Source organism: Ochlerotatus camptorhynchus, unplaced genomic scaffold (genome assembly GCF_037179485.1).
Source record: "Ochlerotatus camptorhynchus isolate MF236.1 unplaced genomic scaffold, CSIRO-AGI_Acam_v1.1 ptg000383l, whole genome shotgun sequence".
NCBI classification, from domain to species: Eukaryota; Metazoa; Arthropoda; class Insecta; order Diptera; family Culicidae; genus Ochlerotatus; species Ochlerotatus camptorhynchus.
In genome coordinates, this window is record NW_027040870.1 from 693,923 (window position 1) to 718,942 (window position 25,020).

A 25,020-nucleotide genomic window follows, 5' to 3' on the forward strand; every position below is an offset into this window, starting at 1 on the left:
AGAAATTGAAAATTATTAAAATTAGCAAAAGTGAGTTAACTGGAATTTCATCCTAGAGGCAAATTGAAAATTATGCTAATTCTTATGGATAGATCTTTTTATAGTAAAATTAGCAATCTCACAATAAAACATTTGTGAATGATTGTAGAGTTGTAATCGGGTAATGTTAGAACATGCACTCATAAAAAAATTGCCTAGATGCTAAATCTGTTCGTCATTTGAAGATTTCCTTCAAACGAAGGCCGCTGGTTGGGGCATATTGCCAACCGGAAGCTCACCACGTGGAGAAACACCCACCGAAACCCGGAGAGAATCGCTAGAGAGCGATCAAGGTCGTGCCCCCATCAACTTTCGTACGACAGCCAAAGTAGGAGACGGCGATTCCACCGAAAGCACGCCGCCAGTACTGGTAGTACTCCATAGTCTCCTACTCTTCGCCACCGTAGGGAATGACAAAACCCTATGAAGAATGAAGAACCTGTGAGATGTCACGAGGTAGGATTCCCGGCAGTGCTTTCTCTTCTACGGCAGGGACCACAATAACCTACAAGGTCGCCGCAGCGAATATCTCCGCTTGGTGTGAGACACTAAGCTGAAATCCACCGTCAAGAAAACGGACAAGCACTGTACGGTGTCCATCGTCCACCGCCCGCTACCTGATAAATCACGTAGGGCGGTGATAGTTCATCGTTAGAACTTTCACCACGAGGTTCATCGTACCGGTATGCAACGTAACGCCGGCAAAGTCATCGCATGTCTCCCGCCACCCACCAGTCATCAGCCAACGCCTCAGTAGACTGATGCAAAATTTGAAATTTTCGCTCCACAGTGCTCAAACGGTTCCAAATTGGGCCCTGATTAGCCTCCCAAAACTTGAACTCATTTAGTGAGAAACTGACTTGGCACAAACCATTTGAAGTTTATAGGGAAATTCATTGTCTTCTAGCCTTTTTACATATTGTACTTTTAAAAAATTCTATTGTTATTCTTATGGGAATTTTTATCAGCTACAACTTTGCAGAAAATCGTTTTTCAGCCAAACGTCAAATTAAATAGTTATTAATTGTTTAAGAGATTAATAATCTTATGGCAAGATTAAGCAACTGTAATGTGCGCAACACTGTATTCTGTAGTGTCACATAGTAGCCATGATTTTTGTCCTCTATTCTACGCGCCATAAACACCAATGTTGCCTGCTGAACAGTTGATTGAGCATAATCATAAGACATCAGTGACTTGAATCATTAATAACTTTTGTTCCTTATATTTGATCGAAAAGTGGTCTTTAACAAAGTTGTAGCTACTATTTTCTAAAGTATAGTGAACTGGTGAATTTTGAGATCGATATGAACCGAAATTATGGTTTCTCCATAGTAATTCCCATATAAACATCAAATGGTTTGTGCCAAGTCAGTTTCTCGCTAAATGAGTTCAAATTTCGGGAGGCTAATCAGGGCCCAATTTGGAACCGTTTGAGCACTGTGGAGCAAAAATTTCAAATTTTGCATTAGTCTAACGCCTAGGGGGGATAGTAAAGAGAAGATAAACCATACGAAATGGACTAGAGTATGTTAGGCTAGAATGCAGGCGAAACCGGTATTGCGTCTTGGCTAACTTGATCGAATCCATGCAAGTAATTTTATTGGTTTATTTTAAATATATCGAAGTGACTTGAATTAGTAGTAGAGTCTCATCGGGCATTCGTAACATACATTTTGCTGTGCTTCCACGCTTGTTACATACCCAATTAAGTTGTAAACTTCATTCGAAGTGCAATTCCATATTGGGATAATGCCGATGAACGATGATGAAAATCACTCTAAATAGTGGTTGATCATCAAAACACATGGAAAATAGTAAAAAGAGGATACACCACAATTATATTTTAAACTATATTTTAATCTTCCATAATTAGCACACCATCATCACTAAATTCAATTACAATCAAACGTTTCACCACATCCAGCTCTCGCATCATACGCCGCTTTTCAACAGGCACTAATTATCCCTCGCCATGACAAGCAACAAAACCTTCATAATTGATTCCCCCACCCAATTAGATTAATTCTATGCGTCAAAAACTGAGCACCCCCCGGGTGCAGCACTAATTTATGAGAGGAATACGTCTGCGGGTTCAATTGGCAGATTGATTTGATTTGGATTCCAAAAAAGCTTAACATTGTGATATTTTAGATACTACGCATCATTTTTCTAGTCTACCAAAATAATCACTTCTTGGGAAGAGAGCTGATACTTGTTCCAATTGGCGTTGTTTGCGTTTTTCTACTTGCTCAAGTGGGCGAGACAAATCACTTGTTGCTGTTGTTGTTGCTGACTGAGAAGAGAATGCGAGATTCATTTTGATGTTCAAGAATCCTTCAGGTGGGTAAATGCTTTCGAGAAATTGTTCGATTTTAAACAGTACAGGGGAGGATGTATTTCAATTGTAATGCTGTTTAATGGTAATGAAACATGATTTATTTAATTTGAAAAGTTTCAGCGAGCATTCCATCTTATCTCTTCTTTTTGTTTGCTGTGAGGCCGTAGATCCCAAATCGCTACTTGGTGCTACATTTACCAACTTTTGATGCAAACTTTTTCCTTAGAGAAGGTTGTCCCAACTCTCAACTGCTGCAGTCTCATTCGCCAAGTCTGGTACAGCACAGGCTGGACGTTAACAGAACAACCAGTGATCCAGTGAGAGCAAAAAGAACTTTCATCCGCCTGAAGCAACCCGAAAGCCTAAGCGATGATGGAAGTAATGAAGATGAGTTTTGGGATTTCCTGGAGCGAAAGGAAAGAAAAAAAAAGAAAAGTTTTTTAAATTTAATTTCCTCGCTCGTACGCTCCTCTCAACTCACATTCGCGTACCTGCCTTGTGTTTGGAGGTCGGCTTAGCAGTAGTCAGACATCCTGTGTGACTACCGTTTTCAAATCGTGAAGTGGGCAAAAAGTACGAGTCCCTTGGGCCAGCTGGCAGCAGCCTTGATTGTTTCAGTGTTGCTTTTGAATTAAAAGTTTTTAATTTTCCAATTACTTCCGAAAGTTTGCAGGGGGAGTTGCCGAATCTCGCTCAACTGCCGATGGGTGCTATTATCGAAAGGGTGTGTGGTGATTGTTCAAAGAATACAAGGCAACAATTTGTAATGCCTTGAGACCAGAATCCCTTCTAAGAAAATAGATCATTGTTAATTTTTTTGAACGTATCGTTACAATTCACCCGAATTGATGATTTCTCCCTTTGCCGTATTTGATGATTTTTCTCAAGTAAGATAAACGTACCAGTAGTGGCTATACGTTTCTATTCTGATTCCAAATGATAGCTAATGGTACTACAACTAAACTCTTGTATGGTAGCAACTCTGGAAAACTTTATTGAGAGGTATCACCGGAGAGATTTTTGAGAAAACATATTTCTAATATATCGAAATTAACTAGGGAAATTTACGTATTCAAATCAAGTAGTGAGATTTTTTCGACCGGACCGGAAATCGAACCCCACACCTCCAGCCTGGTAATACCATGTCTTAACCGACTGGGATATCTGAGGCCCTTTTTTATGTGGACTGGCTAATTAAGAAACACTACTGCTTCAGGCCTCATTGTTCGAAATCTTGGATGTTATGCAAACCCTACCCTCCGACATTGGGTTGATTACAGGCCAGTTGATTAGCTTGATACGATTTGGAACAAAGAATAAAGTAAATTGTGAAAATCGCTACAATCTGCTTGACACAGACTGCAGCGAAAATTCTTCCTAGTCCTACTGACACATTGTCCCATTCCACTCTCAATGGGCATAAATAAATCAGCCCCAGGAAAAAGACCTCTCGCAGACCATGCCCTTCATTGGCTGCCTGGAAACGTAAGATAAAGTCCTATTTTCCGAACACAAACAATCCTGCTACGGTGTAGTTTTTCCTTTGAACTGAATTTTTCGCCAAAGACTGAATAGCACTGACTGGTTGGGTCGGCTGGGCTCCATTGGCCTAGTAGCATAGAGAGAGCAGCATAGGAAGAGGAAAAAACAACCTCTCCACTATCAGAGCCCGAGTTCAAACGAAACCAAGGCAAACAAACAGTAAATGCAATGGCACAAACCGACCGTAAGTCTATTCCCGTTGGTCATGTTTCAGGGATTGCACGTTGTTGGTCCTAGCAGAAGACAGTGTAAAGCTCAACTGCCTCCAAGTGAAGCACTCCATAAACTATGTTGTGGTTTGGCTTGATTTGTTTTTTTGTTTGCTATGGTTGAATCACAACCTGGCATCGATTATTCCATGAATCCCTGTATTCCTCAAAGCAATGGTTTTGCTAACTATGTAGGTCACAATGATTACTTCATCAAATTCAAAATTCACAAAAAAAAAACGAATTCAAAATTCGAAGCAATTTGATTGCAAGTGAATCACCAAACGCATCAGCCAGCGGCTGGTTGCATCCGCTACTGTTGGCTCACGAATCTCAAAGGAAGACCCCGGCTAGTTCCTACTTCATATTCGATCAAGCTCAATTCCGGTTTTCAGATAACATGCCATCACGGAAGTCGCCTGAAGGATATTGGAGAGTTTTATGGTGTATCGAATCTAGATCGAATGTTTTTCCGTTTTTCGGTCGGTAGTACTCTTTTCCAGATTGGTCAGGAATAGGAAGAAGAGTTGTGCATGTGTAAATAAATACACGAAAAAATAAAGAAATGCATGAAACGCTGGTAAGGATTTATTGCAACAATGATTTATCGTTTCCAGCCAGAATGTTAGCAATTGCTTTCTGTTTTGATTGGATTTTTAGTTTTTCGGGAAGATATGAAAGGAAATAGTAAAATTCAATCTCAGTCCAGCAGATTATGACTGAGGGGAATAAGCGAATCGTTGTTCGAATCTTTTTCCAGCATCATTCTAAGCTACTGCATGTTTTTGCTTGTCACATTCAAATGTTGACAGCTGTATCACTACAATGATGAGGAGAAGGCAATCTGGCTCGATACGCCGATAGCAACGGAGTGCCGGAAGTTCATCCCACATTTAACGGTCCACCTGTATTTAACATCTAGGGAATGGTACATCAGGTTTGCCGTTACCTTATTGACTCAGGACGGATTTACCTAGCAGAGCAGTTTTAAGTCTGCGAGGTGGTTTAACAAGCCGTTGATATTCCACTATAGCAGGAAATTAGTCGGTTTGGGCAAAACCGGTGTTCGGTGTGAGTTGTTGGAATTCTCGATGAAGGAGGGCCGCCCCACCGGCGGTAGACAAGGACGTTTCGGCCACCCAGGGCAGGGATGACCTAACGGAGGGAATAATAGGACTGTTACCTAATCCGATGAGGCTGGCAAGAGTTCATATTGTTAGCCGAATAAGACAGGGCAGAGATGACCCAAGGGGACTGTTGTCTGAAGTGGCTGCCATTTTGATCCGCCTAGTTCCCTCGTAGTCTTAGTCGTTGTTCGTCCAGGGTATCCTGCTATTCATGAGAAAACGTAATCCAAACATTTAAACATATTTAAAAAAGTGAAGGTATCAACCATAGTTGATCGGTTTGGTAAATGAAGCAATAGGATGTTTTGAGGAGGATTCCAACCAACCTGTGGAAGATTACTTAAAGAATGTCGAAAAGAGCTCCTACGGAATGTTCTCGCTTCTACTTTCTACATACAATTTTCACACTGCCGTACTCTGCCGGTACTATTGATTCTATACTTTCGTCTCCTCATCTATCGTTTGAAATGTTCACTTCAAGTCTAATATTGACGTTAAGCATCTCCAACTATGTAAATCGTTTACTTCACGCATGAAGTATTAAAAAACATGATTAATAAAAGCAACAAACAATGCTCAACACAACAAACACCCAATGTAAGTTCAAGCAGCAGCTCAGAACATGTTCCTACTTGCACCATTTTTCTGTGAGCCTTACTGATGTAACGAAAATAAGCCAAACATTTTATATCCCTGAAAAATGAAACCGATAATAACGATTTTCGAAAAACTAAATTTATTGCTCGATAAATTCGCAAAAGTTCGCTTGAAAAAAAAATATACCACCAACCTTCAATTACACATTGTATTGTACAATTTCATTGTGCATAATATTTTCCACCTCCGAACTACAATGGAAAACCAAAAGCACATTTCCGATGAGAGCCCCGTTTCCCATTACGCTTGCAAAAAGGCGCCCAAGAGTTAACCAATCTGGCCATCATAGCACCACCACCGTCAACAAGAAGAGCAGAGGGCAGACTGGATTGCAAATATTTATCGAACACATTCGATTTACACAATTGCGGGTGAGGTACCAACACGTGACCTATTGAAATGTCATAATCATCGATGTATAGTTACATTGCGCTGTATGGCTTATTTGTGGTAATGACCCTTTCAAGACTGGAAGGGATGACTTCTTTATGCTACCGTAAATATCGGCACTTTTTGTCACACAAACGACTGTCTCATTAATTCACAACTGAAATTAATTTCCGACGAACGCGGGCTGAATTGGGTTAGCTTATAATTAGTTGAATGCATTTTTCTTCCTCCCTCCAGGCCATTTATTGACTTCTGTGGACGTTTTCCTCTCCTCGATTGATTCAATAGAAAGAAGAGCCTCAAATGGGATTCAATATTTCACTTTTATTCGATTAATAATTCAAACCCGGACCGAAAGCGCCAGATCGGAACGGAAAGCTCTTGTGACCAGTATTTGTGAAAAGGGAAAAATGAGCTGAAACAATAACGAGGATATTGGGAAAATAATCACGTTATTATTATTATAAATGATACCGATGATTACAATTAGCGTTGTGTACATAAAAAAAACCGAAATGTGTTGAACCAATCACAGGTTATGGAAACAAAGCAAAAAATGGCCTTATTAATACCCGTGATTGGTGGTCTATGGAATGGAAATGTGCCCCGTGTGTATTTAATAGATGATATTTTGTTTATTCATTGTGTTGGCGATCTGATTGACTTATTGATGGTGCGTAATTGGCCATGTTATGTCAAAAGCATGCTTGTAAATAAAAAATTAGTAAACAGGTAATATGGGATCATTTAAATGTAAAAAAAAAAAACAGAAAACGATGCGGTTGATAAAATTACAAAAATCTCAAAGAAATCCTTAAGGATCCTTTACCCTAGCGATTCCGCTTTCCTTTCACTGAGCATCTACCACTGCCAAGCTCAGGAGTCATGACAAACCCGTTGAACTTTCAAATCTATCACCAGAAGCTCAAAACAATGACAATCCCACCTGCATTTTTAGTATCGATCCAATGTAGTCTTTCACTTAGCGATATTGCTCACTCACCTTCATTAGCGATACTGCTTATCTAATTTGAATTTTTCTTTTCACCCCCAAGCGTGTATATTACTTCATTACATTCTCTTAGTTTGCTTAACAATATCCTCACTGCACCAACTACACCAATCTAATAGCTAGTGATCAAAAACTCAGCTTTTCATGTAAGAAACAAAAACAAATGTGTGACTCACCCTTTACTGGCTTATTCTCAACAGTACCATTGGTACTAAGTACGGAAAACAAATCTAGAAAAAAAATTAACATAAGATTAAAAGTTTGAAAAATGCTCATTTTTGGTATTGAAGATTTTAACTTTTTTTTTTTCATTTGTTGTCCAAAATTTGTTTTTTTATCAGTGTGTATTTTTTTCAGAAAGGGGAATCCAGTTTCCTACAATTTTGTCTCAAATGCCATTTTGATTAGATGAGCTGTTTTCGCACTAGGCTTTATGAAATGACATCGAATAAGCTATTTTAAAATTAGGCGCAAAACAAAATTGCCGAATTCAGTGTTCACTCGGTTGTCGACAGAAGCAATGTGTGTCACGCGATCGTCTGTTTACTCGGCAGCAAACATTATGTGGTCCTCCTCATTGTTCTTCATCAGCAGTTCTTTCAGTTGGAAAGCAACCGTTTCGTGATGAGTGCAGGGCTACTTCCACTCACTTGCTATAAAAAAATGTTTTTCGGAATTATGAAATCATGATATAGTATAATCCTAATTATTACTTGTAAGTTACAAGAGGAGGTCATGAAGTATATGTTTGACACTTAAAATCTGTCAAAATTGCTTGCAGTGCGTCACAATCAGCGATTTCACGACTCGCATAAGATCGCTAATTGTGACGCTCTCAAAGCGAAATTGACAGATTTTATGAGTCAAACACATACTTTACTACCTCTTCTTGTTACTTACATAGCATTATTGCCTCTAATGATTGCATAATTCCGAATAATATTTTTTTATAGCAAGTGAGTGGAAGCAACCCTGGATGAGTGTGTGAGTGATGACCACGTTTTGCGTCCATTGCTGCAATGGAAGCGATCTGACCCTCGTTGGCGAATCTGCCATACAATTGAAGCACTGGAAGCGGCTCCCGTTCTGGTGGAGGAGGTTTATTGGATTGCGGAAGATAAAATGTTTATTATGTTGTACCATTTGACTATAGTTTTAAGATGTATTGTATAGTAAACAAGCTCGGCTCTGTAAAGTTTATTCGGTTGAGCCTTATAAAATAAATTTATTAAAAAAAAAACATTTGAACAGTTATAACTTTTTTTACAGACATTCTAGTACCGTACTTTCATCCGCAAAGTTGTTAAGCACTTTTTGGGCTATATTTGTACGTGGTTCAAGCAAAATTGTGGTCCTTAGGGATGAAAAGTATGTTTTCCCATACAAATTTCAAACACAATGTGGAAATTTGGGTTACAACTAATCGTCCCCAAATTTTGCACAGTTGTGCAGGTCAATTTTACGATTTTCCAAATAACGGTGACCCACCCTTATAAACATACTCAGCATGTATTTTGATGCTGTTTTCAACAAAATTAGATATTTTAGTGAACTTTGGAATGCTGAATCCACATCTGAAATCAAATTTCGATAAAATTAACGATTTAGTATCATTAATTAAGTATTACGTGAAAACTTATTTTTAAGCAATTTTGCGTCAAAATGCACAGTGTTTTTTTTTTCGGAAGCCACAACTTTTATGAAAATGTTATCTCCAGATTCTCCTTCAGCGAACACAGATCAAGTATAAATACTAACATCTAAATATTACATTGGATAATAACCTACATGATCAACTTTATCAAATTTGTACTTTTAAACTCATGTAAATTCTAAAACAAACTCAATTTAAACCTAAAATTCGTTCTTATTTCTTCTTCTTCGCATTTCAAGCTTATTGCATATCGCATATTAGCTTATTACGTGCTCTCAACTTAGTGAACTAGATGCACTTCCACAGTTATTAATTGAGAGCTTTCGATGTCTGTAGCATTTTTGCATTGATATGATTGTGTGGCAAGTCCAATCATACTTCTATGCCCAGGGAAGTCGAGATTATTTCCAACCCGAAAAATTCCTAGACCCGACCGGAAATCGAACCCAGCCGCCTCCAGCATGGTCTTGCTTTGTAGCTGCGCCTTTACCGACTTAGCTAAGGGAAGCCCCACTTAAAATTCGTTCAAATGCGCAAATCCACACCCAGTAGTGCAAAAGCCGTTTACCGTTTTTTAAGGCAGAGTTTTAGGAGGCTTACTTACCTTACCAATCAGACTTAGGCCTTGTTGTCCTCTGCTGTCCGAAGAAGCCGTCTCCAATCTACTCGATCCATGGCCACACTTCGCCAGCCTCGTAGTCTGCGAAGGGTCCGCAGGTCGCCTTCTACTTGCTCGATTCACCTTGCCCACTGCGCGCCTCTTCTTCTTGTTCCTGTTGGGCCACTTTCTAGAACAATTTTCACTGGGTCGTCGTGCGGCATTCTTACGACGTGCCCAGCCCACCGTAGTCGCCCAATTTTTGCAATGTGGACGATGGATGGTTCTCCAAGCAGCTGGTGCAATTCGTGGTTCATTCGCCTCCTCCACGTTCCGTCATCCATCTGCACTCCAGCGTAGATGGTACGCAACACCTTCCGTTCGAAAACACCAAGCGCGTTTATCCTCCACGAGCATAGTCCAGGTCTCGTAGCCGTACAGGACCACCGGTCTAATCAGCGTCTTGTAGACAGTCAACCTCGTGCGGCGGCGAATTTTATTCGACCGGAGCGTCCTCCGGAGTCCAAAGTAGGCACGATTCCCTGCTATAATGCGTCTTTGAATTTCTTTGCCGGTATCATTTTTGGCGGTCACCAGTGAGCCCAAATACACGACCTTGTCGACCACCTCGATTTCATTACCGTCAATCTGAACTCGGGGTGAGAGGCTAACATTGTCTTCCCTAGAACCTCTTCCTTTCATGTATTTTGTCTTTGATGCGTTGATGGCAAGTCCAATCCGTATAGCTTCAGCCTTCAGTCTGATGTACGTTCCCGCCATCATCTCAAAGTTCCGTGCCATAATGTCAATGTCATCGGCGAAGCCAAGAAGCTGGATGGACTTCCTGAATATCGTGCCACTTGTGTCTATCCCTGCTCTTCTGATCACACCTTCTAACGCGATTTTGAATAGCAAACACGAAAGTTAATCACTTTGCCGTAATCCCCTTCGATATTCAAAGGGACTCGAGAGTGTCCCCGATACTCGAACAACGCACATTACTCGATCCATCGTCGCATTGGCCAATCGCATAGCCAATCGCATAATCTGCCATAGCTGATCTCGATCGATTGTGTCGTATGCGGATTTGAAATCGATGAACAAATGATATGTGGGCACGTTGTATTCGCGGCAGAACCTGCCGAATCGCGAAAATTTGGTCCGTGATAGCGCGGGAACCCATGAATCCCGCCTGGTATTGCCCCACGACGTCTTTTGCAAATGGTGACAGGCGGTGGCATAGAATTTGAGAGAGTACCTTGTAGGCAGTGAGATCGCGCGGTAGTTGCAGCAATCCAACTTGTCACTTTTTTGTAGATTGGGCATACGACACCTTCCATCCACTCCTCCGGTAATATCTCCTCCTCCCAAATCTTGGCAATTACCCAGTGCAGCGCTCTAGCCAGTGCTTCACCACCGTATTTTAATAGCTCACTTGGTAGTTGAGCTACACCAGTTGCTTTGTTGTTCTTCAGCCGACCGATCTCCTCCTCAACTTTTTGAAGATCAGGGGCCGGTAGCCTGTCGTCTTCTGAGCATGCTCCATGTCTGTTGTCGTTCCACCTTCGTTTTCTGCTGCGTTACCGTTGAGGTGCTCGTCATAATACTGCTTCCTGGTACTGGAATCTATAAGTACATCGATATAAATACAAAGTTTTGAGTGGGATGCCCCTAGGGTGTGGTTCAAATGTTTTGTCACGTCAGTGAAAAAAACCCGGATGTAGTTTCAAATTTTAGAAGCCGCATTTCTCGCCAACCACTGCCAAAATTATACACAGGTTTTATGGCGAAATGAGTATTCATAATCTTGAATTACTGTTACAATTGTTGTTCCAATGCGTTGCGATGGTGTAAAGCACTATTTTGATTTTAATTCAAGATTAAAATGTGACATTTTGACAGTCAATTCTGCAGTCACTATGCCGATGTATGCCGTCACGTTATTGAAATGTTTGCTTTTGAATGTATGTAAAAACTGTGTTCAAAATACCTTTGCAGGTGTCTTCCAAGCTTCCTCGGAAATATTTTCAAACTTTTCACCTCAAATTTTTATCAGATTTTCCTCAGCAGTATCTTGTAGAAGTCCTTCTGACTTCCCCTGGATATAATTTTAAACATTAAAGGATGATTTTCCTATCTGTCCTCCTTTGGAATTCTCCTAATTCTTAAATAACTTGTTTCTTGATTTGCCCACGTTTTTCGTTTTTCCCGGAAGTTTCTGCCAAATATTTTTTAAATTATCTCTGGAATATTTAATAATAATCATTGATTAATTTATATTTTATATTTACCCAATAAAAGTCTTTCCAATTTGCCTTGCAGTTGTCTTCAGAGAAGAAAGAAATTTTCGACATTTCCTGGTAGGTTCATCCAAAAGCTCCTACAACATCCTAATTTTGTGATCGTAACACAGTGGGACGACCCCATACAAAAACCGGTCAAAATTACTTGTTTTGTTTAAAATCGTAACCAACATTCTTTTTAAGTAATTTAATGCTCCTGAATCCACATTTGACGATCAAAATTATGTATTATACAAGCCAATATTTAGGGTGGTTCTATTTTTTTATGGAAATTATTAATGGCATCTTTTTCTGAGCCATTGTCAAGATTTGTTTAACTATCATTGAACATGTTTAACGGTCTAGGTTACAAAATCGAAACCCTAGGGTGGCTACTAAATGTAACCGAAAGAAATGATCTTCTTGAAAATAATAAATTTTAACATAGAAGTTTATCGTTACACATTTTAACGGAGGCATCGTGTTCGGAGTGTTAATTGGGAAGCGATGTTTTTTTTATCAATTCCAGAATCCCCATAAAGTCAAGAGGAGCAGAACGGGAAGATCGCAAGCAGAAAGTTTTGTTTTGGCCCCAAAGTGAAGAAGGCAGTTAAGAAAAGTATTTCTGGTTACGTTAAATTGTGCAGTGAAGTTCGATTTCCAAGAGGATTAATCGCTGTTGTGTTTTCAAAATCACCACTAGCGTATACGCTTCTATCAAATATCTGTACTTCTACAGAAATAGGGTGAAATCTTCCATTAATATTATTATTTTTCCATTGGATGGTGATAAAGTATATCACCAGCCCCGGCATTTCATAGGGCGAGACTATTGTTGTGCACAATGGTTTCGGCTGCCGTTTTTCGCGAATAGAGACTCACTCCTGTAGATTAGCGATGCCAGCTGGAAGAGGAAGCATTCCTCTACCTGATGATGTCGTTCATTAGCATGTGTGAGCTTTTGTTCCCGGGAGATTCGAGCTGAAGTCATTGTTGGTGGAAGTGGTCAATAACGCCAGCGTTAACGTCTGCCATTGTGAAATTACAGTCTCTTGTAAAAAAAATACAATTTATCGTAAGAAAACCGAAATATCGAAAACAATCGCTTGCTTCTTATACAGAAATGTTTAACAATAGATTTCCTGTACTTGGTACTCCTATGAAACGGAAAATAATCTTACGTAACGAAGGTCAGTCTGCATATAAGAAAAATTGAGTCATCATTAAGAAATTTACGTTCCTGAGTGCCAACACACGTCATCGCGCCAATCCGGTTTGGACAAACCGATCAACCATCTCAAAGGGGCTGCTCTATCAGGTGGCATTCAGGTCTCATTTTTCTTGTTTCGCACAAGTGATTTTCCTTTCAAACTCACCCAGATAGAACAGCCATTTAGGATTCATTTTCGAGGTCTACTCTACCCTAATCCAGTATCACACACACAGAGGTAACGAGCGAAAAAGGGTACATCAACAATTCAACTGATTCGACCGGTACCCGATACCCGTCGTCACCCGCATCATCATCATCATCATCATCAACAACATTGGCGAGCTTTTCTTCGTCCTATGGGTAAAGAATTTCCACGAAACAAAACGAGACTCGATTCCCATTCTTTGCTTTGGTACGCTCCACTGAGATCGGAATTCGTTGTCATCGTCCTCACCGGCTTTCCTGCAACGATCATACTGGGTTTAGTTGGCTATTTTCCTGCACTGTCTTTTCTTTCCCAAATTAGTTTTTGCATCGATAGCCACAATCAGGATCGACTTCTTTTCAACCCGGCTTTGACAACGCGAGTTTTCTCCTTTCTTTCTAAATCTGCTGGTATCTCCTCCATCGTACCTTTACTTTTCAGTTCATTTCCAATGAATACCGTCAGCAGGCGGGTACATCCCGGAAACAACTCAACATATTTCCCCCGGCTTGGAATCGTCATCCCATCGAACAACGACTGAAGCAAGCCATTTGCCAGAATCTGGAAAGCGGAGAAAAATGGGCCTTTTTCCTGTTCCTCCCTTCTGGTCCGTTTTTCGCTTCGAGCGCCTGTCAACTTCAACCGAGAAAACGTCGATTGAATCGATTCGAAAATTGTTTTCGATTTTCGATCCACAGTCTCACCAGAGTTCTCTGACAACCCAAACATAACATTGTTATATGTTGGCGTCATTGGCGTCTTCGTTGTCGTTGCCGTCAATGCGACAGCAAGGTGCGCCCTCCCGTGGCGGAAGTGAAGGTAAAGCAATTTATCCACCACGTCTGCGGAGCATCGGATATAAAAAGACTCGGAAAGTTTCTTGGCTGGGGAATTCAGAACATCATGCATACAGATCTGCAGGGATTGGCTTCCGTTTCGGCTGCACGGGAGTATCATCTTTCTTCTTCCTGAAAAAAAAGGAGTGCCAACGAAAACATCGTGTCAGCGTAAAGTGTCACTTTGGCCGTGTTTGTGTTGATAAATTTAAAGCAGATGTTGCCTTTGAAGGGTAATCACATTACGATGATAATGTTTTCCTAATATTGATGGAAGGTTGATTTTGACTGGTTTGCCTGATGGAAGGCACGTTTCTCGAAGTTTCAATTGTTTCTCCAAAAGTTTGCAGTGCTGTGAACTTTTACTAACAATATCACAATAACCTTCCTAAAAAATTCAGGTTTTTTGTTGCCAAATATGTCCTTAATGCACTAGGAAGGTTTATATATTATATTATATTATATGTGATAGTACTCTGCTGCAAAAGACGTGTTTGATTGTTACTGTTTTTTTTTAGTTATGAATCCCTTGAAGTAATTTAAATGTTTTGAGAACACTCAAGTGGTAAGACTTAACTCAAAGGACTGCTAAAAATGCTTCGATATATACACTAATAGTGGTTTCGACTCGATAATTGATTTATTCTAGATGTAACTTTATTGGTCTTGTTGATGCAACGATGGTTTTTTTTATCTTCCTGGCGTTTTGGCCGTAGGGTTTAGGCCTTTATCAAAAGTTATGATGTCATTCGTTCCTCGTTCTACAAATAAAAGGCCAAAACATCATCGTTTCAACAACAAGTCTGAGAAAGCCACCCCTAGAATAAAACTTCAATATATAGTTTCATAGAATGAAAACTTGGTATGCCTCATAGATCTATTTCGTTTATCAACAACATGGCACGAGGTATGCTATTTTGTGGTATGAGAATGTATTGATTATTTTTATTATAATTCAAACTTAAGTCATAAAGTAGTTATATGTATAATACATGCAATAATTTATAAATGTTAATCAAGTATTTTTTCCTCTATTTACAGGTAACACATCCATGTCTCTCATTGTCTAATGGTAAAGTATGGTTTATTTGTGTACGCAAGTGTCCAAAAAAACGGAGAAAATATAATAATGAGCTTATAGTGACATTCCGCTAAGCAGTCTTTATAATTTAGAACAAACGGTTATATATAAATATTGAGTGAGAGTTCAAATTACATCTCCAGATAAGTCACGAATGACATAAGAGTGTTAAAGTGACTATAACAATTATAATAAAAAAATATGCGGTTTGAAAACAACATAACAATGCTAGTAGAAAGTCCTTTCAGGATATATCAAGAATTCCCAGGATCATAACAATCATAAATCCTAGGGTTTGTCTTGATTCCCGGGGTTCTAGGAAAATATAGTTTTAATAAACAATACTCGATGCAAAGCACAGGTGGATTACGACTATACAAATAATGAAAACTACATAAACTTCTCTAGGGAGCGGCGCCGGTGGTGCAGTGGTAAGCGTGATTACCTCTCACCCCAGCAGGCCAATCGCAGTCGTCGCCACCGGGATGTTCTGAGGCATAACATCTCTGATCACGCCTTCCTAAAGCCGTTGGTCCCCGGTTCATGAGTTGATGGGTCGATAAGTAGGGTCCAGGTGTGGGAGCTGCCTCCCTGGCGTCGGTAGCATTGGTAGACGAAAAACAAGATCGACGGAAAACAAATCAAGGAAAAAGAAAACTTCTCCACGAAGCATACAATGAGCTTCTTGACGTCTTTTCGCTGTTAGCAGTCAGGTAATTTGAGTGTGGATGCTAAGCAGTTGCTGGTCAAATAGTGAAAAAAAACAATAAAATTTAAGATTTACCTATCATAATTTCATAAGCCGGTGGTGTAGTAATAAGCGTGACTGCTTTTACAGTGGTCAAAAAGTGCCAGAACGTGCGTTTTTTAGTTTATGCAAAAACGGTCCATTTAAGCCATATAGTGTCTTCGAAAAAGTTTGTGTACTTAAAAGCCCCTTCTTTTGGGCTTAGCCATGTCATGATTAATTTACCTAGCAGGGAAATAAAAAAAACCTGTTTTGTTTGTCTATATAGGAAATTGGTATCTTGAGCAAAGTTTTAGACAATATTAAATCAAACATTTTTGCTCAAAACATCAACCCATTTACTCTTATGTTTACCGAGATACGTAATTTTATTTATAAGAGCCTTCAGAAAATCAATGTTTTACAAATAACTGTCCAGAAATCAATTTTTCGACGTTAATATTTTCAACAAAAATGTTTGTTTTTTTTTTAAATACGCCATTTTGCCTTGGGAAGCAAGTCCCTATATTCAATATTTCTTACGAAATTCAAGGTTTTGACCCAAAATTAGCACTATTTACAAGGCCAAGAGCTCGAAATTGGGTGAAATTGGGCAAACCAGGCTAATTAAAGTTGATAGCATACTTAACATGCCGGTCAATGCATACCAACGCATAAGTCTTCTTTAGTATTCTCTGTCGATCTGCTGTCGTTTTTTTTTTTTTGCATTTATACACAGAGCAGCTCGTTCATACGTCAATTACTCTTGGTGTTAAATCGAAGTAGGCATGCAAAAAAGGGTATGCGTTGAAAAGCAGCGTGCGGTAAAAGCGAGGGTAAAAGTTTTGATTTCACAGTGTCGGTAGTAAAGGGTGATACGGTCAAAATTTGTTCAAGGGAAAACGCGTGTAAATCGGTGAAATCGTTTATTTAAAAAATCAAATTAAATTTCTTTTTCAAGTTCAATTTGTATAAAATTCAGGAAAAATATTCAGTTAGGCTTCCGCTTTTCCAAATCCGAATTGCCGGGCCTTACGCTTGACCCCTGCCATCAGCTTTTGTACAGCCACCTTGTCCACCTTCTTCGCCGCATAAAGCCAGTTTGCCTTGAACTGCTGCTCGCCCTTAGCAGTTTTTTTGGTCTTCTTTAGGTTCCGCTTGACAATAGCCCAGTATTTCTCAATTGGGCGGAGCTCTGGCGTGTTGGGAGGGTTCTTGTCCTTGGGAACCACCTGCACGTTGTTGGCGGCGTACCACTCCATGGCCTTTTTACCGTAATGGCAAGATGCCAAATCCGGCCAAAACAGTACGGAACAACCGTGTTTCTTCAGGAAAGGCAGCAGACGTTTATTCAAACACTCTTTCACGTAAATTTCTTGGTTGACAGTCCCGGAAGCTATGAAAATGCTGCTTTTCAAGCCACAGGTACAGATGGCTTGCCAAACCAGATATTTCTTTGCGAACTTTGACAGTTTCATGTGCTTGAAAACATCTGCTACCTTTCCCCTTCCTTTTGCCGTATAAAACTCCTGTCCCGGAAGCTGCTTGTAGTCGGCTTTGACGTAGGTTTCGTCGTCCATTACCACGCAGTCAAACTTCGTCAGCATCGTCGTGTACAGCCTCCGGGATCGCGCTTTGGCCGTCGTATTTTGTTTATCATCGCGATTTGGAGTCACTACCTTCTTGTAAGTCGATAGTCCGGCTCGTTTTTTGGCTCGATGCACGGTTGTAGACGATACACCCAGCTTATTTGCGGCATCTCGGAGAGAGAGGTTAGGGTTTCGCTTGAAACTACCGGCAACTCTCTTTGTCGTCTCAGCGGCTTCCAGTTTTCGATTTCCCCCCGATCCAGACTTCCTGGCTGTCGACAAACGTTCCCCAAACACTTTAATTACATTTGTAACGGTTGATTTGGCAACTTTTAGCGATTTTGCCAACTTTGCGTGCGAGTAGCTCGGATTTTCGCGATGCGCGAGCAAAATTTTGATACGCTGCTCTTCTTGCTTGGACGGCATTTTGACAACTGAAGAGTGAATTCCAAAATCAAAATAGGAGCAACATTCTACACACACACACCTTCAAAATGAGGGGTGTTCAGGTTTTTTAAATGCAAAATTGAAAGAAATACGTCAAGTTGATATTGACCAAATTTTGACCGTATCACCCTTTATTTTGAAGCCAGTCACTAAAAAGTCACTTTTTACACCAAAAAGTCACTAAAGTCACTATTTCCCTAAAAATAGTCACTAAAGTCACTTTTCACTACTAAAATAGAGCGTAATTTAAAAATATCAACAGGATGATTAAATTGAGTACTTGGCACTAAGAAAGTCTACAGAAGTTTTAACAAAATACACATATCTATTAAAAAATTGAAAATTAAAACCGCAGAATTTTAGAACACCAGGAAACTATTGGAAAATGTTTTCAATTTCAATTAAAAATCACGGAAAGTATACCTTCTTTCTCAGAAAATAAATTGTAAACCTTGGAAACTTTTCAAAGGTATTTGTTTGTGGTAGATTTTCAAAAGCCTTTCAAGGATGATTAAGAACTTTAAAAAATCCAAAGTAAATTTTAAGATAATTTCAAAGGATTCTAGGGATGACACCAAGATATTTCAGAGAAGAATACCAATTACAGACTCGTGTAAAATAAAGTGCTCTGAGGACCGATTTCTTCTACTCCACTTAAATCTAAAGCCAGGTTTACCTATATAGTTAAAGTTGGCTTAACACATACGAGCGTCGCATTTGATTATTGTTTAAATTATAAGAGACGCAAAATTCAACTCCGAAATAATTTTCGAAATAATTCCAATATAATTGAGAGTGCATTTTAACAAGAGTTCTGAGAAGAATTCAATGATGATTGAATGAGGATTCTTGGTCAAATTCTAATCAGAATTCAAAATTAGTTCTGAAATTTTGCTTAAAGAACTCTGATGAAAATTCAATGAACTTCAAAGATGGTCTCTGCGGATAGTTCTAAAAGAATTCTGGGGTGATTTCTGAAGATGCTTCTAAGAGAATTCTAAAGAGTTCGAAATAAATTCCGAGAAGAATTCCAATGAAATCGAATTTTGAGGGTTCAATATCAAAGTAATTCTGAGAAGAGTTTCTGTGATGGATTTTTGTTTTGAGATTTCTGAGGAAATACTTTGGGAATTCTGAGGAGAATACGAATTGAATTTTCAATTTTATGCAGGGGAGAAGTCCAAGATTATTCTATGCAGAAATTTCTGAAATTTCTGAGTTAATTGCATGGAAATTCTAAAGAGAATTCTAATAAATTTAAAATGGATTTATGGAAGGAGCCTTCAGGGAGTTCCTAGAGGAATCAATAAAAAATCGAAAATGATCTACTTTAACTAATCATGTGTTATTACTTCATGCATGAATTTAACGATGTACATAGTCGAAGATGCTTAACTTAAAATATCAGACTTAAAGTGGAGATTTTATACGATCGATTAGGAGATTAAATTATAGATTTAATAGTTCCGCTATAGTAAGGCAGTGTGAAAATTGTATATAGAATGTAGAAAGTGATCAAAGGACAATTTTGAGGAAGGTACGAATCGGGTAGTTGTTTACGTCAGATGGCGGCTTGAGTGTGAATCAATCGATAGAACTGTTTCCGCACATTGGCGGTACATGAGCAAATTGGTGATCATCCCTTTTGCCAGTAGTGGCAGGGGGAAACACCTCTCGCCATCCCGCATTAACGGAAGAGCTTGGCAAAGGAGACGCTCTACCCGATTCGTACCTCCTCAAAAATGTCCTTTGTTCACTTTCTACTTTCTATATACAAATCTCACACTGCCATACTATAACGGAACTATCAACTGTTTACTTCCATCTCCTCATCTATCGTATAAAATGTCCACTTAAATTATGATGTTTGGTGTTAAGGATTTCCAACTACAAAAATCATCTATTTCCAAGAATTTTGTTGATTGTTCTGCAAAGAATTTTAAGAATGCAATATTATGTTTGTAAATGCTTATTTGCCTCTAAGTTTAAGAGAAGAGGAATTATTCTGCAAAAGTTTTTGAGATCATTCTGAATAAATTATGTCAAAAGTTCTTAGCGAATTATCAAAGCTATCTACCTATATATATCTAAATTTAAAAAGATGGCGAACGCAGAATCAAATTCAAGGTCATGAAAAATGGGAATTACTATTTGCTAGTCATCATGTGTAACGTGAGCAAGAGTAATTTTTTCAAATCACTTCAAATGCTCTTCACAGGAGATTCCGTTGTGAGATTCGATTAAATTAGAGGAATTTATAAAATTTGATTTTAAGTTTATTTCAATATCAAACCGTATTTGAATTTCTAAGTTACCATATAAATGGTTACTTATTTAGAATTTACAAGTCACTTTTTGGTCACTATTTCCGTAATTTTAGTCACTAAAGTCACTACTATTATATCGCATCAGCACTACCAGCCCTGCGATGGTGAAAGTGAAGTAAGCAACAGTTCTTAAATTGTCGAGGAAATGGGCGGCGATTAATTATTTTTTATTATCAAACATTCATGCATGTAAACTTCCTTTTCACGTAAACTAGCAGCTTGCAAGAAATGTTGCAAACAAAGGTGGAAAGTTGCATACAATATATGGAATATTGCATGACATGTCTCATTAATTTACACGATTTATAATGTAAATTTGTATGATTTATGACGCTCCATTTATGTGCATCACAGTAACGGAAATTTACACTACTTTTTTTTTAGCTGTGTATATTGAGAAGTAGGTAGTAATCATTTGAGGCAGTAATATTTTTTTATGTTTATATCATTATAAAAATTATCCTAGAACCTTGCGATTTTTTCTATGCTTGTACAGAATCATAAGATCAAAGCGAATTTAATATGGAAACTATATGTTGGGGAATAATGGTCATATTCTGGTTCTTCGGATAATCTGGATTGACCGAAAAAGTGGCCACCTAGTACTGGACATAAAAACGAAAACATCATGATTTGATGTGTTGAATGTCCATGATCTGTCCGACCGAAAATTAAAGTACCAATTTTCTTTAATTAAAAATAATTTTATTTATTTGAATATGAACAAGATTGTTAAGAAAAAAAGATCGCGGTTTTGCAGGGCTGTTTACATGCTATGACAACTTCTACGTCAATCCAGATTTACCGGAGGATATGGCTACTATACCCCAAAATTTAAATTCTTTATTAAATTCGCTTTGATCTCATGATTCTGAACAAACATAGAAAAAATCGCAAGGTTCTATGACCTCCTTTAGGCCAGTAAAGTTTCCCTGGTGTCTTTACACCATATATACTTAGTACTATTTCCAGTAATATACGTTAAGTAAAGTGTAAAATTATGTCGATAGATAGTGGCATTTCCTACTTTACCGGGAATTCGGGTTGATCCCGGCCCTCTATCTCGGTACGCAAAAGTCTCCGGTCAATTATACCACCACCACTCGATTCAGCAGAATTTTTCCTTTGAAAATATGTATGACTTGTTGACTGAAACCGTTTGGCAGCCGAGATATTCAATTTAGTCACGGTTTTTTAAATTTTAGCCCACTGTGCACTGTTTGGTGGAATTTGAGTAGTGGCAGCTTACCAAGTCCGGCCAGAATGGGCAGCCCACCTCATGCTGCTCCAGAAAAGGCAGTAGTTTCATTCGTAGGCACTCCTCCTGGTAAATGTGCTGGTTCATGGTCCCAGATGTAAAAAAAGTTTCGCTTTTCAGCAGCCAGACAAGCAACTTTTTGGGGAATTTCGACTTTTTTTTATTTTAAATTCTTCCAGGACACTCTTCCGGTCAACCGAGGTATAAAATTCCCTCCTAGGAATTTGATCGAAAACTGCCACACCTTATGAAAAATTCATGTAAATTTCTGCGATCTATAGCGTACATGTTATTAATGCTAGATTTAGCGTAATGTTACAGGATATTTCATGTAAATTTGCTTGTAAGCAATTTAAACGTTTATGCCAACTATAGCTCAAAATTAAACGGGAGAAGATTTCACACGACAATTAAAATTCAGAACTTTTAATTTGTGTAGGAGCGGATAGCCCGAGATTTTCGTTTCGAGCGTGCAAGATCGAATCGCGTCGTGCTTGCTCCGGTGAAGCCATGATGTTAACAAATGAACTTATCCTGGCAACCAATGCCTAACACTAAAAAATATTACTAATCTAAGATTGATTAAAATTTATACATTTTATGATTAATCAATATATATACATTGATTCAAATATTATTTTTTTCAAAATTATACTAAGTCTGAATACCGGCGAAAAATTCATTCAGTATAAACCGCTGACAGCAAAGCAGTGGAAGATAATTTGAAGTGATGTAGGAGATTTCATCGGTTTCATCGGACGGATGAGTCCATCTATCCCCTCGCGTGCGGAAAGTTCTGAGTGATTGGGATTCGGAGAAATCACCCGACTAAGAGACCGTTGATGCTCGTGTTTGGATCATCAGTCATAATTGTTACTGGGGAACACCGGTTCCAATGTTCCAGGATCATCGAAGAGGTTCTCAACAGGTTGTTCGTGGAGACTTGATGAGAGGTCGCTTACTGATCTCGACGAGTATCACCATTATCAATCACCGGATACTCGATAACGGCATCATCAATCGACAGATACCGGATTGCGTGCAGAAGTTACTAGGTATACTCTGATGACAAAACTTCAGACGTAATATAGTATTCCGGAGCTTAAAAATTAAAGGAAAGAGATTTATCCCAGCGAACTAAAATCAGTGAAAATTAAAGTAGCACCAGTAAGTAACCTAAACAAATACAACCATTCACCTATTCATTTCACTTCAAAATCCAGGGCAGGCCAATTTGAATGTCGAGTTGTAAGTACTCATCAATTGTTCCCTCAACCATAAAAGACGAAATTGCGAACCTGTTCTGTTAGAACCACTGAAAGGAAATCATATACTCTTGATGGCCGGTGCGGAAATCATTAACCCCTGAGGCCTATGCACGACTATGATGCAATCGGTTCAAAAATATGCTGCTTGCAGGTTCTGGATTTGTGATATGAAATTCGTTTTGTCTTAGCTAGTAAAATTCATTTGACTTTTATTAATATTTTATTCTATGTCCATGAAAAATACCATTTATAAGAACTGACAGCATCTAAATACATTCTCCCGAATATTCCAACATTATACATTCAACCAATAATTCTAAATTATACTATACCATGTATAAACGATTTTTATACTAAGTTCGTATTCTCTCTCTTTATACCAACCTATGCGTCGGTCAGGAGAGTTGCGATTTAGCGTAGCTTTTATACTATTTAGATTTGAATATTTTTTGAGTGAATGTGATTGTCTACACTCTTAGCTTGATTCACTGAAATTAAGAAAAAAATTACTCACTGTGATCTTAACTTTTTTACCTATGGGATGAGTACTTAAGGGGATTGGATTTTGATAAGTTCTTTAGTGGGAATGACACTGATAAAGACTGCACATTGTAGTCGAAATCCGTATCTGTCATGGATACCAAAATTATTTAAGTGGAATTAAATGGAAGATTATCCTTTTTTTTTCTGTTTTATTTAAGCATTCTGCTAACAACCCAATTTCATTACTTCAATATCAAATAAAGTTGGGAGGCCATAATTAGAAACACGTCTGAAAACTATGGCCCTAATGTTCGGTCCATACTTGTAAAGCGCTAAAAGCGTTAAATCTTCTAAATGTGCAGTTAGAGTGATTTAGTAGGCTAGCATGTTACAAAAAAGTAATTCCTTTCAATTCATGAAACTATCTGTTTTTTTGATGACCACCACTGTGTAGATTTTCGTTAGTGCAGTAATATCAAGGCGCCTAGAAATCGAAAAATATGAAAATTTCACTACACTTTTTCTTTGAAAATGAGCAATAATTGATCTAAATTGATCCCAAAAATAGGCAAACAATTTACGGATCACAATTTCCCAGCAGAGGTGGTATTGGTTATTGATTACTATTGTGTATTTTTGCTGAATTAATCAGTTATGTGCTTGATAGGCCGAAGTGAGGGGCTAGGCTGACGTTACATCCAAGGTTGCAAAGACTCATTTCAGCTAAAATAATGTTTTTCGGAATAATAAAACCAAAAGATGGTATGATGGCATGTTTTACTTGTAACTTACAAGAAGAGGTTACAAAGTATGCGTTGGAAACATAAAACCTGTAAATTTTGCTTTCTATGAGTCACAATCAGCGATTTGCTGATCGCTGAGTGAGTGAGTGAGTGAGTGAGTGAGTTTGTGAAAAATCGCTGATTGTGACTCTCATGAAGTGAAATAAACAGGTTTAATATGTCAAACACATTCTTTGCAACCTCTTCTTGTATCCTACCAATTCAAAATTTGATCATGGCATCTAATTATTTCATAATTTAGAAAAACATTGTTTTAGCTGAAATGAGTCTTTGCAACCTTGGTTACATCCCGTATTCCTATATTTTACGAATAGGGTGTAATATAATCCATGTCGCAATTGACAGGCAATACGAATGTTTCGTACAGCATCGTATAGTCCTATTTGTCTGCTGGATACACTCGAAAAACTGTTGGAAAGAATTAGACTCAAAAGACTGACGAAATGTACGGTCATAATTCGGACATTGGTCAAGAAAGCAGAAAAGTCGTCCAAACAGAAGCGGAAAAGGAATTGATATTGCACTTCGATAACGATTGACGTCAAGAACGCATTCAATAGTGCCAGCTGGGATGCCATCACCGTAGCGCTGCACAGGAATGAGGGTCCCTGACTACCCATGAAGGATTCTGAGGAGTTGTTTTAAGAACCGGGTGCTGGTCTTCAAGACAGACATGGCGGGAGTTTCACAAGGCTTGATCCTTGGTGTAACGCTCTGGAACGAGATGTGCAACAGTGTGCTAACGCTCAAGTTGTCCAAAGGTGTGAGATAGATGGCTTTGCGAACGACATAGTCTTATGGGGTGTTTACACTTATGCTATTTCACTAGCGCTAATGAGCTAACTACTAGCAACAAAGCTAACTAGCATAATGTAAACAGGGCATCAGCGTCTACCAGCATGAAATTTCAGGAGCAACTGAAATTCATACTA